Source organism: Rattus norvegicus, chromosome 5, assembly GCF_021556685.1.
Source record: "Rattus norvegicus strain SHRSP/BbbUtx chromosome 5, alternate assembly SHRSP_T2T, whole genome shotgun sequence".
NCBI lineage: Eukaryota > Metazoa > Chordata > Mammalia > Rodentia > Muridae > Rattus > Rattus norvegicus.
The window spans coordinates 140,015,447-140,034,252 of record NC_141538.1 but is presented as its reverse complement, the minus strand read 5'-3'; the positions used below and the strand labels follow the sequence as shown (position 1 = coordinate 140,034,252).

At 41.4% G+C, this 18,806-nt stretch overlaps 1 protein-coding gene across 44 annotated transcripts in view; it reads right to left on the bottom strand.

Moving 5' to 3' along the window:
- Scmh1 (Scm polycomb group protein homolog 1) overlaps positions 1-17,107 on the bottom strand; it is a 124,621-nt gene extending 107,514 nt beyond the window's left edge. For 43 of the 44 annotated variants that reach the window (XR_015619859.1, XR_015619861.1, XR_015619862.1 and 40 more), the window contains exon 1: positions 16,836-17,107. The gene's annotated coding sequence lies outside the window, so the exon portion shown is untranslated. The remainder of the gene's footprint in view (positions 1-16,835) is intronic. The other variant, XM_087549935.1, reaches the window with a different exon arrangement.
- Between the last annotated feature and the right edge of the window lie 1,699 nt (positions 17,108-18,806).

Genomic DNA, 18,806 nt, shown 5'->3' with positions numbered 1-18,806 from the left:
TCTAGTTTCATTCTTCCATGTGTGGACAGGTTTTTTGTTTGTTTGTTTGTTTGTTTGATTGTTTTGTGTTGTGTTATGTTGTTTTGTTTGGAAACAGAGTCTCACTATTTCACCCTGGTTAGCCTGAAACTCTCATCATGCTAAGTGAAATAAGCTAGATACTGAACGACAAATATCACATATTCTCTCTCATTCACAGAATCTAGAGTTTTAAAAGGTAGGACTGAACATATGAGCAGCTCTATTTGGGCAGAGGGAGGGGATATGAGACATCTGCCCCAATTCTGAATAAACATTTCAAAGAAATGTGATTAGCATACCACAGAGAGACTTCCATGTCTATGCTCACTGAAGTACTGTTCACAAGAGCAGAGACGGAGAATCAAGCTGGGTGCCCATCAGATGAATGAGTCAAGAAAACATGGTATCTGTGCTGGCTAGTTTTTAATCAATTTTACATTGCATAACCTGGGAAGAAGGAAGCTTAACTAAGGAATTGGCTCTATCCAATTTGGTCTGCAGGCAAGTCTGGGGGCTGAGGGGGATAGTCGGGGTCTTGATTGATGGTTAATGCTAAGGGTCCAGCCCAGGAAGGATAATGCTATCCTTGGGCTAGTGGTCTTGGAATATGTAAGAAAGCAAGCTGGCCAGTAAGCAGAACTCCTTCATGGTCTCTCTGTTTGAGTATCACATGTTCTCTCTCATCTATGCGAGGTTAAAAAGAGAAAAAGGAAATATGGTAGTCTTGATTATAGAATAGTGATTTTTAGAGGGTGAGGAAGGGGAATAGCTAGACAAAAGAAGCAGACTAAACTTGATTATATACTGTTACAGTATTGAAATATCACATTAAACACCAATGTGTAAAATAAATGCATGCTAATAAATAAAATGATTTACTTTACATTTACATTTCAAAATAAATGTATCCAAAACTTTCACTGAACTTAGTATATTATTTCAACCATTCATTTCATTCATTCATTCATTCATTCATTCATTCATTCATTCTAGAAATCAAACTCAGGGCCTCATACATCCTAAACAAGTGTTCTACCACTAAGCTATATAGTCCCTGTCTTGTTTTAAATTAAACAAGTGAAATAAAATAAAGTTAGAAGAGCAAAGACAAAACATTTCAACAATTCAACTAGTAGTTCTCAAGAAATTAGTGTAACAATTAAGTATGAAGGTCAACCAAAAAACAACACCACCCACCCATTGGTTCAACAGTTGGGTTTGCCCTGTTCAGCATATTTGCTTTAAGTCAGCTGCAGGTGTGGTGGAAATCTGAGAATTCAGAGTTGGAGGATTTGGTGAATGGGTCCTTGAACAAGAAAGACAAGATAATTTCTAGTTCTATAGATATTTGTTTAGCAACAGTTTCTGTTTTCTACAACAAGTGGACATCTGATGTCATTAAAAGTATTTACAGAATATACCCTGAAAGATAATTTCTATGAGTGGTTTTTATTATATAATCATAACTAACAATGAAAATACTTTTAGTAGAACTACAAACTCTATTGAGATGTGTGGTTGGTTGCACACATGTGTGTGCACATGTGAACTGGAATGTGTGCACCTGTATGTGCACAAGCCAAAGGTAGATGTCAAACACCTTATCCTACGGTGCTCCCCTTCATTTTTTCACAAAGAGTTTCTCACTGACCTAGAACTCATCAATTGGGCTGCACCTGGGCAAGCCCCTGGAGTCCTCTGTCTCTGACTCCCAGGACCAGGATTACAAGTGTGCACCACCACACCCAGCTTTTCCTATGGGTGTTGTGAATCTAAACTCAGGTCCTCACGCTTACATTGAAAGCATTTTACCTTCTGAGCATCTCCCTAGCCCCTGAAAAGGTTTTATTTTTGAAAGAATTATAGGTCTTTTAAGTTTATCCCATGCTTTTCATACAGACAAAATCATAACTACTCAACTCTCATTGACATACAAAGGTAATAACTATTAAAACATTTTAAACATCACACAAACAATTCAAATAAAAATGCACATATATATATGAAATCATTTTTGTTCACAAGCCAATGTGAGGACATATTCACAATTCTGTCAAATAATGGCACTGTGTTTTCAATTAAGAAACAATATTATATGGTAAGAATTGTTTACATTTGTCTGAATGCTTTCTGTTGACCTGCACTTGGCACAGTTTTGACAGCTACATGTATGACATATATATGAAAAAATTTATTTGACATCCAGTTAGCATATACTCTGGCACATAAGTCTATCTATAGATTGCAGTTTGTCAGACCCATAAAATGAGTCAACCATTTGGCATATCATTATGAAGAAATATGTTTTAATTAAATTTCAAATAAATAGCATCTAATCCTTTATTTGAACAGTTTTAGATTTATGGGAAATTGCATAGATATTTTGTACTTTTCATTCATTTTGCTGGCTATAATATTTTGTATCATAATAACATGCATATTATCAGTTATAGTTAATAAACCAATGCAAATGCCCTATCAATTATAAAGACAATACTTGAGACATGTTTTCTCAATTTTACCTAACACACTCTTTGTTCCATGATGACCCCCAAGTGATCAAGTGATTACAATATATTTAGTTGTCTTATCTTCTTACGCTTAAGCTTGGCTTGAAAAGTCTCTCAGACTTTTTTCCTCTTACTCATGTACAAAGTTTTGAGGAGTATAGCTATTTTTCAGACTGGTCTTCAGCTAGTATTTGTTTGATGCTCTTGTCATGAGGAGAGTAGGGTTATAGGCTTGTTAAGGAAAGACACTGAAGTAAAATTCCTCTCACCTAGATAAAAAACTCCATCTCCCTCTGGAGCACCAGGAGAGTGTGGTTAAAGAACTGTTAAAATACCAGGCATTGTTAAAGTACTGTTAAATCTGGGAACTAAGAAGATGGCCTAGACTATAAAGTGATTACTGTAGAAGCATGACTCTTGACTTTGAGCCCAGCAAACATGTAAAAGCTGTGTGTGTGTGGCATGTACCTATTATCCCAGTGCTGAGAAAATAGAGAGGGGAGAATCCTTAGAGCGTGCTGACAAGCCAGTCTAGTCAAATCTGTAAGTTTCAGATTCAGTGAGAGACTGTCTCAAAAAATACGGTGAAGGGCCAATTGAAGAACACACACAAATTAATATCTGACTTATATACATACACACATCTTCCAATACATATACTTAAACAGGTATACACATAAAAATATCTACTAAAGTCACAATCAGTGTTGGTAAGTTCTTTCTGATTTTACTGCAGGGGCTAAAGTCCGGTGGTTAAGAATACCAATTGCTTTTCCAGATGACCGGAGTTCAGTTCGCAGAAACCATATGGACTACTACTCTAGTTCCAAGGGATCCAATGCCTTTGGTATCTGCAGGTATCAAGCACACAAGTGGTACAGACATACATACATACACACAGATGAAACATCCACGCACATAAAATTAATTTTAAAAAAGGATCTTGTAAGCATACCCAATGGATGTTCACTTTACTGTAAATGAACAAAGATATTAAGGGTGGGGCAATGTGACCCTATAGTTAAATTCTCTCTTGCTTCTTCGGCTGCTGAAAGAGGACTCTTTTTTTTTTTTTTAATTTGGCATTTTACATTTATTAAGAGGAAAATTTTTGTTTTGTTAAGGTTTTTGTATTTTTTTAAATTTTATTTTACTTGGATATGTTATGTATTTACATTTCAGATGTTATATACTTTACCACCTCTCCTGTACCCCCCTCTCCTTTTTTTTTTTTTTTAATTAACTTGAGTATTTCTTATATACATTTCGAGTGTTATTCCCTTTCCCGGTTTCCGGGCAAACATCCCCCTCCCCCCTCCCCTTCCTTATGGGTGTTCCCCTCCCAACCCTCCCCCCATTGCCACCCTCCCCCCATAGACTAGTTCACTGGGGGTTCAGTCTTAGCAGGACCCAGGGCTTCCCCTTCCACTGGTGCTCTTACTAGGATATTCATTGCTACCTATGGGGTCAGAGTCCAGGGTCAGTCCATGTATAGTCTTTAGGTAGTGGCTTAGTCCCTGGAAGCTCTGGTTGCTTGGCATTGTTGTACTTTTGGGGTCTCGAGCCCCTTCAAGCTCTTCCAGTTCTTTCTCTGATTCCTTCAATAGGGGACCAGTTCAGTGGTTTGCTGCTGGCATTCGCCTCTGTATTTGCTGTATTCTGGCTGTGTCTCTCAGGAGCGATCTACATCCGGCTCCTGTCGGTCTGCACTTCTTTGCTTCATCCATCTTGTCTAATTGGGTGGCTGTATATGTATGGGCCACATGTGGGGCAGGCTCTGAATGGGTGTTCCTTCAGTCTCTGTTTTAATCTTTGCCTCTCCCTTCCCTGCCAAGGGTATTCTTTTTCCTCATTTAAAGAAGGAGTGAAGCATTCCCATTTTGATCATCCGTCTTGAGTTTCGTTTGTTCTAGGGATCTAGGGTAATTCAAGCATTTGGGCTAATAGCCACTTATCAATGAGTGCATACCATGTATGTCTTTCTGTGACTGGGTTAGCTCACTCAGGATGATATTTTCCAGTTCCAACCATTTGCCTACGAATTTCATAAACTCGTTGTTTTTGATAGCTGAGTAATATTCCATTGTGTAGATGTACCACATTTTCTGTATCCATTCCTCTGTTGAAGGGCATCTGGGTTCTTTCCAGTTTCTGGCTATTATAAATAAGGCTGCGATGAACATAGTGGAGCACGTGTCTCTTTTATATGTTGAGGCATCTTTTGGGTATATGCCCAAGAGAGGTATAGCTGGATCCTCAGGCAATTCAATGTCCAATTTTCTGAGGAACCTCCAGACTGATTTCCAGAATGGTTTTACCAGTCTGCAATCCCACCAACAATGGAGGAGTGTTTGAAAGAGGACTCTTAAAGGAACACTAGCTGTTTCCAACACTCCATAGATACTTTGAAAGAACTTCATAATGACTAAAGCCGATTGCTCTGGCTCCTGAAGGTACAGCCTTAGCCAGGACTGTTTGCAACAGTTTGTACCTGTCTTTTTGCTATTACAAGCCTCAGTACACTCCAGATGACCCTGTAACCATTCCCAACAAAGGTAAAAGGAGCATTTTTCCTGGTGGGACTACTGTGGCAGGTACTAAAAAGACATTGATGCAATTGGTGCAAAACAAACCTTCATCTGAATGACAGGTTTGCTATGATTGGTGCAAACACCCATTTTCTGGCTCTATGAGCAAGGAGTTTGGTTATTTGGCTGAGAGACAACTCCTCTGCCATTGCAAAATTAGGCACAAGTAAAAGCTTCTTGGGTGGTCTTTTCTTGTCTACTTCTAGTGTTGGGAACTGAGCTAGTATCAGAAAGAGAGAAGCAGCAGAGAAAATAGCAGTGACAGCAAGACAGCAGAAAGGCAGACAGAGGAGCAGCCAGGACTCAGAGCTGCAGAAGCAGATCTGTCTGTATATACACAAGACGGGTGGTCAAATGCAGCACACTCAGCGATGGCAACAATAGTGGTTGAAGAGCATCAGTGGGGGTTGGGGATTTAGCTCAGTGGTAGAGCGCTTGCCTAGCAAGCGCAAGGCCCTGGGTTTGGTCTCCAGCTCCGGAAAAAAAGAAAAGAAAGAAAAAAAAAGAAACGCATCAGTGGTCACCTCTTGAACAGTAGCAACTAGGAAAAGAGGTCATAGTAGTAAGAGGGAACTGAACAATTCAAGAGGCCATCTAGGGCAGAAACAAGGAGAATGGCAGAAGTAGGAAGAGAACAGAGAGCTGAGTCTGACAAAGAACTGAAGACTATAAGGAACCTGAGAAGAGAAGCTGCAGCCCCCTATCACTTGAAGAGTTCCTGAGAGCTGACAAGCTCTTAGGAACACACCAGAGGTCTCAGACACTCAAGACCAGGAGCTGTAAAATTGACAACTGCCAAGGGCTAGGGAATCTCAATTTTTCAGGCCAATGAGGGAGCTGGAATACTGTAGCGCTAAGGGCCTGGCTTCCTGAAGCCTGCAGGAAAACTGTAACACTAGAAGGTACTTTCTGTCTGCTGCTTCTCCACCTGCCTACTGCCATGGCTTCTGGGGTCAAATGCTAACTGGCACCATGCCAAAGCCTAGCCCTTGGGCTTTGTTTTGCCTAACTACTGTTTCTAACCTAGTAGACCAAAAGAACCCCAGCCAGGGTACTGGTAATAAAGTCAGCAAGGAAAAAAACCATCTCATCCTTCTTTGTGTCATTAGAGAGTTTGTAAGAGACTGGCTGAGCTGGGAAAGCAGATGCAAACCAAAGGTTGCGAGAGTATAGAAATTTTGGAGCTTATTAAAACATGGGCATTAACTCTTTAAAAAAAAAGGAAAATACATTTTCTCAAATTCAAAATCAACCCCAGGCTGAGGAAATGACTTTATTGGTAGAATGCTTGCCATGAAGCATGCTGTAGTCCCCAGAACCCAATTTAAAGAAAAAAAAAAAAAAAAAGACCAGATATGGTAATATGAACTTGTAACCTTAACACTGGAAGGCTAAGACCAGATGAGGATCCACAGGGTGCCAGCAGTCTAGCCTAACATGGGAGGTCCAGATCAATGAAAACCTGTCTCAGAAATAAGGTGGGCAGTATTCCTGAGGTTTTCCTCTGGCCGCCATACGCATGCATATCACCTGCATGGGCACCACCACGTGCAGTAAGGATCTTGATTGATTTACTGAAGCATTTCATTCTTCTACTTAGATACTAATGAATTTTCTGTCAGTCTAACAAATACCTGGGACAACCTACTAATGAAGAGAAAACATTTATTTTGGCTCAAGTTTAGAGAATTCAACCCATATTCAATTGGCCCTGTCATTCTGGGCCTGTGGCAGATCAGCATTGTAGCAGTGCAAAGCTGTCTAACTATTGGTAGAAAGCAGGGAAAAAATGAAAGAAGATACTGATGTCCCAACGTTGCTTTTGAGAGCATCCCCTAATAGCCCGGAGACCTCCTGTTAGGCCCATATTTTAAAGGGTTCAATAGCATCTAAAAGCACCAACCTGGGGACCAAGTCTTTAACAAATGGGCCTTTTACAGGGACACTTAAGACTCAAACTATAGCATCAGGATTCTAGTTTGCCTATACTGTTTGATGAAATAAAATATACTCAGTAAACATATGTGTTAACTGTCATAAATCAACTTATAAAGTCCTAAAATTATAGGAAACTCCTGGGACAGTGTACACAGTAAATAGAAAAGGCAATGCCATTAAGTTAGGCTGGCCTGTGTTTGGAACTGTGTCCTAACATGCATTACTTAATTGTGGCCAAATATTTGAGTCCCACCATCTATTTTTAACATATCAAATAGAATTAATAATACTTATATGCAGTTATCAAAAATGTTTTAATGTTTCAGTGTATCTAGAAAATACCCAAGCTACTCAAGAAAGGTTACCCTCCTGCTTAGTTTAATACCTTATGTGGAAAAGGTATATATAGCTACATTCTAGAATAAGACAAGATATGTATAAACACACATAAAGAAGATCTGGTTGCCACCTTGATACACTGGATAAACTCTGAAGCAATTTCCCATGCTTCCCCCTCCCCTACCTCATATAACTAGTTCATGCCTGATATACAGCAGCTAATCAAATACCTGATGATATGTGAGCCAAGAGTCAATAGAGCTAGCTAGATTCCAGCTTTCATGCCTTTGCCAAGCTATTTCTTTCAGTGGACCTCAAGTTTTGTCACTGAACATCTAGCAGTTCCAGAACTTGAGTTAGAAGAGATCTTAGATATCACTATTGCAATGTCCTTGCCTAAATCACAAAACCAGCAAATGGAAGACTAGGATTGAAGAGGGACTTTCTAACCACCAAGTTATACAACTATGTCCAGATTGTTGAGGTTTTTCTTTTTCTTTTTTTTTAATTAGACGTATCTGTGGGATTGGGGGGGGGGGTGTGCACACAAGTGCAGGTGCCCTCAGAAATCAAAGGCAATGGAACCCCCTAGAGCTGAAGTTACAGAAGGTTATGATCTACCCAGTGTAGGTGTGTAGGTGATGGGAACTGAATTCAGATCCTCTGTAAGAGCAAAACCCACTCTTAGTCACTGAACCATTTCTCCTGACCCCAATTTCCAGATTGTTAAATTCTACTTAAAAGTTCTCTTCCATCCTCTCAGTTGTAAAGTGTTTAAGTGTTTCTTTAGAGTATCCAGAAGCCCTTTACTTTGTCTTGAAATCCACTAAAATCATAAGGATAAGTTCTATTTTTGTTAAAAATCAGCAGATACAGAGTAAACAAAATTGTCAATATCAATCCCGATTAGCTAAGAGAAACTACGATTATAGTCTTCAAAGGATAAAATTCCTTTCTTCATGTTGATACACCAAGCTCTTTTGAGTTATATCTTACTCTATCATCTTCTCAAACTAATGGGGTTATAATCACCAGCCCAGAGAATAGGTAGTAGGTTGAATAATTAGTATTCTGAGACCTGTTCCTCTATTGTCTTGGTGTCTTGTATTTAAAGCAAATGACTTTAAGTGAATGCTGGTTTTTTTTTAATCTTTGTTTTGACTACTTTTGTTTTTCATACTATGACTATTCTTTTTTAACTTATTGTTGCCTCCTTGACACACAATAACAATATTACTCAAAACACTATTTCTTACCAAATTTGTTTATATGTTTATTGATTATATACATAGACTCTGGTCCCAGGCTGCCAGAGTTCAAATCTTAGTTTTACAATTAGCCAACCTCGTGACTTTGAGCAGTCTGTTTAAGTTCTATGTTGTTTGGTGCTATACAGATAAACGATGCTGTACTGTTCTTCCTCTTAATCCCTTCTTCCAAGGCATTTCTTTGGCTGACACTATTCCATTCAAAGGGGTCTTTATCTCTTCCTATGGAAAGCTGTTTTTTCATCATCTCTTCCTCAGAGTTTATATGCCATTCTCACTACAGAGGCTACCAAAGGTCTCTTCCTCTTCTGCCTTGGCAGACTGCTCTTCTCACCTTTGTGTTCTGATAGTAATTTTAATGTATTCCAACCAAAACACTTGTTATGCTAGATTCAAGGAGTTTAGGTAATTTAATACACCATGTATTAGGCTATTTCAGACCTACAAAACCAGAAATTTTACATGATTCAACTTAATTATATCTCTTTATACTTCTGCTATCTTCTTCCCATACTACACTCATAAAAAGGACTCTATATTGATATTTAAAACACAACTGGTGAGACCATATTTTTAAGTATAGTGGATACATATATTCACTACACAGTTGAAATCCAATTTAAGCTTTATATACCTATTTTTTGAAATTTACTCTGTAGTCAAATGTTTGTGAGATTTACAAGTTCATTTTCAATATCATATGTCATTATATTAGGTAAAGTGTCAGTATTTTCATCCTTTTGTTAAAAGATATTTGAACCAGTTTTTTTGTTGGTTGGTTTTTTCTTTGTTTTTTTGAGACAGGATCTCTCTTTGTAGCCCTGGCTGTCATGGAGCTCAATATGTAGACCAGGCTGGCCTCAAACTCACAGAAATCCACTTACCTCTCTGCCTCCTGTGTGCTAGGATTAAAGGCATGTGCCACCATGCCCGATCTTAGTCGTATTATTTTGTTATAATCATGTGTGAATATTTTTGTATGTTTCTTTTTTTAATTATTTATTTTTTGAGGTTATAATATTGCATTATTTCCCCTTTCCTCTCACTTACCCTTCCTTATTCCCTTTCAAATTCTTATCCATTCTCCATTAATTCTTGCTACATACATATATGTATATGTACACATAAACACAACTGCTCAATCTGTATGTTACACATATGTATGTTTTCAGGGCTAACCAGTCGGTATTGGATAGCCAATTGATGTCCTCTTCCTTGGGAAAGACTATTTCTCCATTCTCAGCATTCCTTAATTGTCTGTAGTTCTCTGAGTAGGGTGGAGGTCTTTGGGATTTCCCCACTCTTTCATTTCCCATCTTACCCCTCTGGCCACTTTAGCATGTCTCTTGTTGCCCTTGTTTAACTCATGTTTAGGTAGCCATGCTGGTGAGGCCTTATGGGTGTAACAGTTTACTGTCAACAGGTATAGCCAAATTGTTTTTTCTGCTGTGGTTGTGTAATTACTAGTCTTACTAACAGTACCCAAGAGCTCTTTAGCTCTTCATCTCCACTAACTTTTGATATTGCAAGGCTTTGTTTTTGCCAATTTGATAGGTATAAAATGACATCTTGTAAGAATTTAATTTGTCCGAATGGTTAATAAACATTTTGTCTGTCTTATCTGTCTAATGATTTGTCTGGTTTAATTCACTTAAAGGGATTTTTATTATTGTATTAATATTGGCTATTAGGTGTACCACAAATATTTTTTCAACTCTATGACTTATCTTTTAATTTTTTTACAGTATCCATCTTTATCATAGTATACTACTAGTTTTATGTCAATTTGACACAAGCTAGAGTTAGCAGAGAGGATCCTTAAGATCCAGCTGTAAGGCATTTTTTAAATTAGTGATCAATGGAGGAGGACACAGTTTATTTTGTGAGTGGTACTACTCCAAGGCTGGTAGTCCTGAGTTCTTAAAAAAAAAGAAAAAAAAAGAAAAAAAAAAAAAGGCAGGTTAAGCAAACCAGTCAGCAGCACCCCTCTATGGTCCCTGCTTCCCTGTTCTGACTGGTGTGAGTCGCTGCCCTCAATGCTTTTGATGACTTCCTGTTATGTGGAACTGTGAGTAAAATAATCGTCACATTGCATTAGGTCATGCCATTTCATCACAGCAATAGTAACCATGACTGAGACACAGGGAATAGATCATAGCAGAGTCTGGACACAAACATTGATTAGACACAAATAAATATTTGTTGAACTGATGAACAAATCAAAGTCTGTAAAAATGCAAACAACAGCAACAACTTGTCTAACCTCAAATACATATTCTCTTACTTTGGTATTATGAGCCTTTATGTAAGTGTTTATACTCCTAATTTTTTTATTTTACTTTATTTTGGGGGATGAGATTTTCTACATAACCCTGGTTGATCTGGAATTTGCTTTATTTTTGAAGAAGCAAATGTAATGTGATTTGGAAACTTTCTGGCACAGTGGAATACTACAAAATCAGAATTGGAAGTCTAAACCTCTAAATTATTTGTTATCAATGAATATACTGACCTCTCTGTTTTCTCTCATACTTCACAGGGCACAGTGGTTAAAACAGTCTCATTTCCACCATGTTAGAGTGCCCCAGAGCAATGGTTGTGTGTCTTAGGATTTCAACTGCTGTGATAATATGCTGATCAAAAGCAACTTGGGGATGGCAGGGTTTAGTTCATCCTACACTTCCTTATCATGGGCCATTATCAAAGGAAGTCAGGGCAGGAACCTGGAGGCAGGAACTGATGGAAAGCCACGGAGGGTGCTGCTTGTTGGCCTGTTCACTATGGTTTGTTCAGCCTGCTGTCTTTTACCACTCAGGTCCACCCACCCAGGGGTGGCACTGCTCATCAATCAAGAAAATGCAACATCAGCTTGCTCACAGGCCAATCTGGTGGGAGCACTTTCTCCACCGAGGTTCCCTCTTCCCAAATGACTTTCTCTAGGTTGTGTCAAGCGAGCATAAAACTGTCTAGTACAGTAAGGACAGAGTAAAGCAACTCTAATAAAACACTCTAAGAAAGTTTCTGGGAATGTGGCTATAAGTCAAGCAACAAAGCCCACTGCAGATAAAATGAAAATACATGTATATGCTTCTGTTTTAAAAAGTGAATAATACTTAGAATCAATAACAAGGGTAAATAATACAGCAGCACTTATAAGCATCAAAAATTAGGAAAATTAATTCATGATGATTATCAGGAGAACAACCATGCGGTTCAATAATACCAAGTTTTTAGAAAGAGGTCAAAAGAGGCAGTGAGCCACGCTGAACAAAGCAGGGTGTAGTAAGTCCTGGTTTTGAGGAGTCACCCTGATACTTCCTAGCTGTTCACAATTGGGCACACCGTTTTCTCCAACTGCACTTCAGTTTCTGATCAGAAAATCCTGTTGACAATGCCTGGCATCTCATTATTAGGATTAGTACAGACTTCAGATTTAAAAGATGTACACAACATCTGTCAATATTCTGCAGCTAAAATTGTCTGCCCTTCCCCACAGCTTCCACCTCTCTACTGTGACCTGTAGCACCTCCAAGCCAAACTGGACACTAGCTGTACAAGGTCCTTGATAGCTAGAGGTAGCATTAAAACTTTGACCAAGGTATCAATTTCAGATAAGGAAAAAGGAACCCAATATCCAGTGTCTTGTGTGACCAATAACTACCAAGAACTTACTCAAATGTTCTTCAACCTTACAGCTATCCCTTCCCTCATTTTATAAAGATGTGGAGTGTCTGAGAATCAAAGTGACTGCTCTCCATGCAGTTAACATTCAGCAACACTGAGAGAGCTAGGCTTCATCTTAACTCTAAGTTAGTATGGTGGGAAAGAGGATCTTTTCCTGATAAAATACAGAATTTGACTGAGCCTATCTCCCAAATAAGATCCTTGCAAGGATTAAACTAGAGCTTCAAAACAAACCATAACGGTTACTTTGTTAATCTGAGATTGGCCTACAGAGGGACTTATTTTCAAAGAGGAATCTATTTACTTCAAACAAAAATCTGAACTTAAATTAATGTGTATAAACAAGCACATGGTAAACTGGGGTACAACCTACTATTATTGATATATCTGCAACCAATCCCAAATGTGATAGTGTCGAGGCTCTCACAGAACAGCTCAAGTCCATTTCTCTAGCTACACAGTACCCGAATTTGTGTCAAAGCTAATAATTTGAGCAAAATACTCTATACTTGATAGAGTACACTTGGTAGCTAGGCATAATTATTACTTAATCTGCTGAGATATCTTGGATGTGAAGACTAAACTTATTTCCAAATGTTGAAAGTGATTGCTCTTCCCTGCTGTGCCTTCGCTTCCCTTAGGTCAAAGAGCAGTTGCTGTATTCTGCCTAATAATTTGGTAAGTGTGTGTGTGTTTGGGGGGGGCTTCATTTCTGTAGGCAGAGTATAAGCCCATTAAAAGTAGAGACAAGAAAATTAACATTTACTTTACTTATATAAAGAGCCAATTGCTTTTCTAGTGCCTCTTGTGGTTTTATGTAAACGTTGTGAAATTCTATGGAATAAGAATTTATTTTATTTATTTATTTTATATTTATCAGGGTATTTACAGTCACAAGGCTGGAAAGTAACAGAGCCTAGATGTAAACCCTGGTGTTTCTAAATCCAAACCTAGGCTCTTTCTAAACCACAGGTTAGACTCACTGCTTTATCTAATTGTTTCCCTACTTACTACCTATAAGCATCAGAGGAAAATCCCTTTGTCGTTATATATGGGCAGAAAAGATTCAATATATGGTATTTGCCCTTATTGTCAAGACTCAAAAATGACTCTTTGGTGCAAACAATAATTGATGTGAGTCCTGAATAAAACTGAAGAGATCAGAACCCTGCCTATAAGAGGGAAGAGGTAAGAACCCTGACTTACCCACTCCTGCATTTGAAAGTCCCCCTCTGAGGTCTGTGCCATCTGGCAGTACCACTCTCTGCCCCACTGCCTCCTGTGTCATCTACCACCTCAATTACTCCTTTATCTTTGTTGCACCTGGGTCGCACTCCTCCTCTTTTCCTCATCCCGTCATCCTAAATCACTCTGCTATCCTCACAGCGCCGTCATACTTCACTTCCATGACCTTCGCTTCTGTTGTTTTAGTTAGCCAACCCCGCACACACATGTCTACATACACATCTAGTTGTCACCTAGAACAGTTCCACATCAGACAACTTCATTATTTATAATAGTAAACTAATATTTTATGTTCTGACCACAACCTGTTTTCTTCCACATTACTTCCACTATATTTGTCCCCTGGTCTAACTCAAAAAATTCCTAAATCTAAAAATAAGAAATAAAATAAACCCATCTTCAAGTGTTTCCTGTTTCAATTAACAACACCATCCTCCCATGCTCATCCAAGCCTAAGGTCCTGAGTACAACAGGAATTATTCCCTCATAAACATAAGACCTCATAAGCTTTCTCAAATTCATTTCTTTTTCATCTCTGTGACCATTTTTAATGTTACATCAATCATATCTATGTTTTTTTAGTAAGCCTTTCAGTGATTAAAGAACATCCCCCACTGAATTAATTTCACATTTGTTTACATATATATAATGCCCACCATAACACAACCTCTGCCTGACTGGAGCATCATAATTTACATTTTATCTTTACTGTCCCATTACTGGCAGTCACAAATGCTGTGGGTTTTGTGGGGGCGGCTCCTTTTCTCACACTTTCATTTGTTCTATTTTCTCTAAGGCATATTCAACTCCTCTTGGCCCCCTTATCACGGTAGCCTGGGCTCATCCCTCCCAAAGCCTTCCCTCAAAGCCTGGCTTGTTCAAAAACCCTTACTTAGGCAACCAGAGCACTTTATGTGCAGTATCTAACTTTTATTACGATAACCTGTGTACATGCCACATTGATCCAGCTCCACAATGATTAGAAATGTCTCACTTCTCTGTGTCCAAAGAAATGTGTGCAGCTTAGCACCATATATAACACAATATCTAACACATGGTAGTATATAAGTATAAAGGTACAATACAACAAGTTTAAATTTCATTCTCATGTTCATGCCAATGTTTTCCCAGGTTTGAATTCTTACACTGGAGGGTTCAGAGACTTCTGTACCTATACAGTTCTATACAGAATGGTACCACAGAAAGCTTTTAACAAGTTACACAAAAGTGAAACATTTGTACAAACACACCAGAAATTAAAATCTGACATTCGTGGGGCTGAAGAGATAGCTCAGTGTTTAAGATCATGTATCTCTCCTCCAGAGGAACCAAGCTCAGCTCTTAGCACCCAACTGTTACCTTACAACTGCCTGTAACTCCAGCTGTAGGGCGTATTCCACTGGCCTCCAGGGGTAACTACACTCAAGTGCACACACACACACACACACACACACACACACACAATTAAAAATAAATACCTTTAAAAAAATTTTTACATATATGCTACAAACTTTAAAACCACTAACTATTCAAGAAACAAAGACATAGGGCAAAGATAAACACAGTTCCGACTGCTGGTATGCGTTGGCTTTAACTATAAAAACAGTGAAACTTCCCTAGATCTTGAACAAGGTCCCAGACACAGAGTTTAGCATTTTATCTACAAGGCCATCACTTCTCTAATGGGCTTAAGAAATTACTTCTTTGCAGGGACGCTTAGGCAAGGGTCTAAGAAACCGATAAAAGATCCTTTTAAGTACTGTGACCCTATGTACCACCAAGGCTAAGTGACTTAAAAGAAATTAAACTACCAAAAAAAAAAAAAAAAGAATGCTTTTTAATGAGCAACAAAAAGTGTTGTTTTTCACAAGTTGAGGCCTTCTGTTGGCAGGGAAAAAAAGCAGAGTTCATTGTAATAAAGCAGTTCTCTCTCCAAACAAATATTAAATTGCAGTTTGGCACCAATCTAGGTCTCAGTCCTTTTTAGAGCAAAAATAATAAGCTCTTTTATTTGCATGATATATTACACTGTACAACCTTCTGATATACATTCCCTCACTTGATGAAGTGTTCAATTTTTCAAAGGACGAGAAACCACAAAACAGGATGATCTCTTTCAACTTGGGTGAACACATGCTACTAGACAGCTTTCCCTCACCGCTCCCCACCCCCACCCCCTAATTCAACGCAGTACGAAAATGAGGAAGAGAGAGCACTTTTTATTTAAGGTCAGCCGTTTAGGGTCAAAGCTCTTCCCTCAGAAACGATAGAGTTTGGTCACTCTGTTCAGAATAGCCTCTTCTGTGGGGGCAATATGGGCACACTAGTGCTCATCAAAGGAGCGGGTCAAAGACCAGAGTAAAGAGAAAGACTAAAGGAATTGGGAGTTAGCCAAAATAAGACTCAGGGGACACGATTACTATCTTCACTCCGAACAGCTGCCCACGAGGGAAACGAAGCAGAAAGACGGGAGACAGCCGTTTCTTTCTTTCTACCTATAACCAAATCCATCCAGGATCGGACTGGGTTACTTTATTAGAACGAAGAGCCGTCCTAAAAGGTTCGCCAAATTACTGGGATATTATTTGGGATCTTTCAAGATACTTTCATTCCGAATAGGATGAGAGTAGAGTAAACTGGATGTCTCTCGGTTCTCTTCGCTTCTGGAGATTTGGGGGGTGGGGGGTCACCCATCTACCTGGGAACCCCTTTCCCTGCTGTGCTCCAAGGTTGCCCTCCGTCCCCAACTGAGGTTCGAAACCTGCTGTAGCGGCCGGGTGCTGGCCGGGTTCCAGGCAGGTGGCACACGTGAATTCCCCCCAGCCGCGGGACGCCGGCAGACAGCTCCAAGCCCACGGCGCCCACGACCCCCGGTCCTCCGCTGCTGGGACCCAGGAGAATCTCGCTGGCGACGCGTCCCCCCAGCCCGAAAGAGCCTCCGCACTGGGCCCGAGCCAGGCTTCGCGGTTCCGCCCCAAGCCCTGCTGCCCGCTCCGAAGGGGCCCTGAGCGGGGACTCGCGCGCCGCGCCCCCGGCCGACTCGGGCGCGTCAGGCCGCCGCCGGACACTGGGCCCGAGTGGATGCGACGCAGGCCGCCGGGGTTCGGGCCGGGTTGACACGGCGGCCGAGGGCCGCGGACACAGACCCCGGGGTCACCGGGCGGGGACTCGCTCCGGCCCGTTACCCTAGGGCGGGCCCCTCAGGAAACCGGCCCCGCTGGCGGCGGCAGCGAGGCGCTTACCTGAGGGCGACAGCTGCGCGGGGCTCGGGCGGCTCACTCACTCCCTTCTAGCCGCCATGTTTCCGCTGCGCAGGGAGCGAGCGAGGACGCCGGCAGGGGCGGGCGGCGGCTAAGGAGAGCGGCTTGGCTGAGGCGGCGGCGGCGGGCGGCGGGCGGCGGGGGGCTCCACCGAGGTGGCGGCCGAGGGGCGGGGAGAGGGGGCGAGAGCTGCCCAGCCCCGCCCGTCAGAGACTCCTGCCGCGAGGTGGCGCGCACCGCGGCGGTTGGGCTCTGGCGCGCGCGGGGCGGCGGGAAGGGGCGACCCCCCTCGCGTCTTCCCGCCGCCTCGCGACCGCCAACCCTAAGCGCCGGACCCACAGTATTGCTCGCGTCTCCCACACAAGCGAGTGACGTCCTTTGAGGTCCCAAGTTCGAATCCCGTCGGCCACTCAGCCCCCACCCGGCTAGTGGCCGACTGTGAGTGACCTTAAAAAGAGTTCCTTCGCACCTTTTCTCTTTCCAGTGCGCAGGCGGGAGGAGAAATACTCTGAGGAGAAAATGAGTGTGCCCCAAAAGGGTACAACAGCACTAAAGAAAGCAGCCCTTCTCTTTTGCCCCGCGTGGGCTTTGAACCTTAGTGTGCTAGGTATGGTGACCCTGGGTTCTTCCAGTGATGCACCCCCACTCCACACACAATTGCGTTTCAGGAACGTGAGGTTTTAGCTCGCGGAAACTGAAGTACAAGGAGATAGAGTTACTTCTCCAAGGTCACACGATTTCGATGGCTGTGCTCTAGCCAGAGGGTCAGGTGTTAGGGGAAGAACTGGTTGATTTTTATCAACTTGAAACAAATCTACACTTATCTCGGAAGACGGAATCTCAGTTGCGGAATTGTCTCCATCAGATTGGCCTGTAGGCAAAGTCTGTGTGGGCATTTTCATGATTAATGATTGATGTGGGAGGTGCTACCCCGAGGTGGTCCGAGGTGGCATAAAGAAAGCAGACCAAGAAGAGCAAGTCCCCAAAGCAGTGTTCCTCCACAGCCTCTACTTCAGTTCCGTCTCCATGTTGCTGCTCTGACCTCCCTCAGATGGGCAATGTTGTGAAAGTGTGAACCAAATAATCCGTTTCCTCTCCCAAGTTGCTTTTAGTAGTGGTCTTTATCACGGGTATAGAACCCAAACCAGAACGGGAGGGATCCAGGAAAAGCAGCCCTTGGCCCTAGGCTCATTCAATAGGAAGCTGCAAGGGAAGGCATCTCAGGGTAAGGGAAGGCTTAGAGGAAAGATGTAGCAGAGATGGCTACCAGGAGTCTGAGAGGCTCTGGGAATATGGTGGAGAAGGAAGAGAAGGCAAAGCATAGGAGTTCCCTGCACTCTAGATTAGAGCTTCGAATTGGTTTGAGTCCATGATAATATGCACCTTGAGACTCAAGGTTCCCTAAGATCCTTTCAGGGGTCAGTGAACTGAGGTGTCTTTTTCTTAATAATGCTTTGTTGGGAGCTCAGTGTGAAGATTCTTGTGCCCACAGCTCTCCAGGAAAACCAGAAATGTTAAGCCATTAAGCAGCATCCCTCTGTGGCCTCTCTATCGGCTCCTGCCTCCTGGTCCCTTTCTTGCTTGAGTTCCTGCCCTGATCTCCCTCAGTAATGGGCTGTTACCTGGAAGTACAGCAAAAGAAAACCTCTTTCTCCCCAAGTTGTTTCAACCATGGTATTTCATCGCAGGACAGTATCCAAGTTTACCAGGATCCCACTGAGTAGTCTGCGATCAAAATTCTGAGGGGACTATTTGTGTTGGAATGCTAAGAAGGCTAGCCATGGTAGCAGTGAAGCAGAGTGGGTAGTTATAAACTATGGGGCTGACCTTGCCATCTCTGCCTTCCGTTCCCAACACTTGAGAGCTTGAGACAGAAAATCTCCAGCTCAAATCCAGCCTGGGCTACATAGACCCTGCTTCATAAAAAAAAAACAAAAAAAAAAAAGCAAAAAC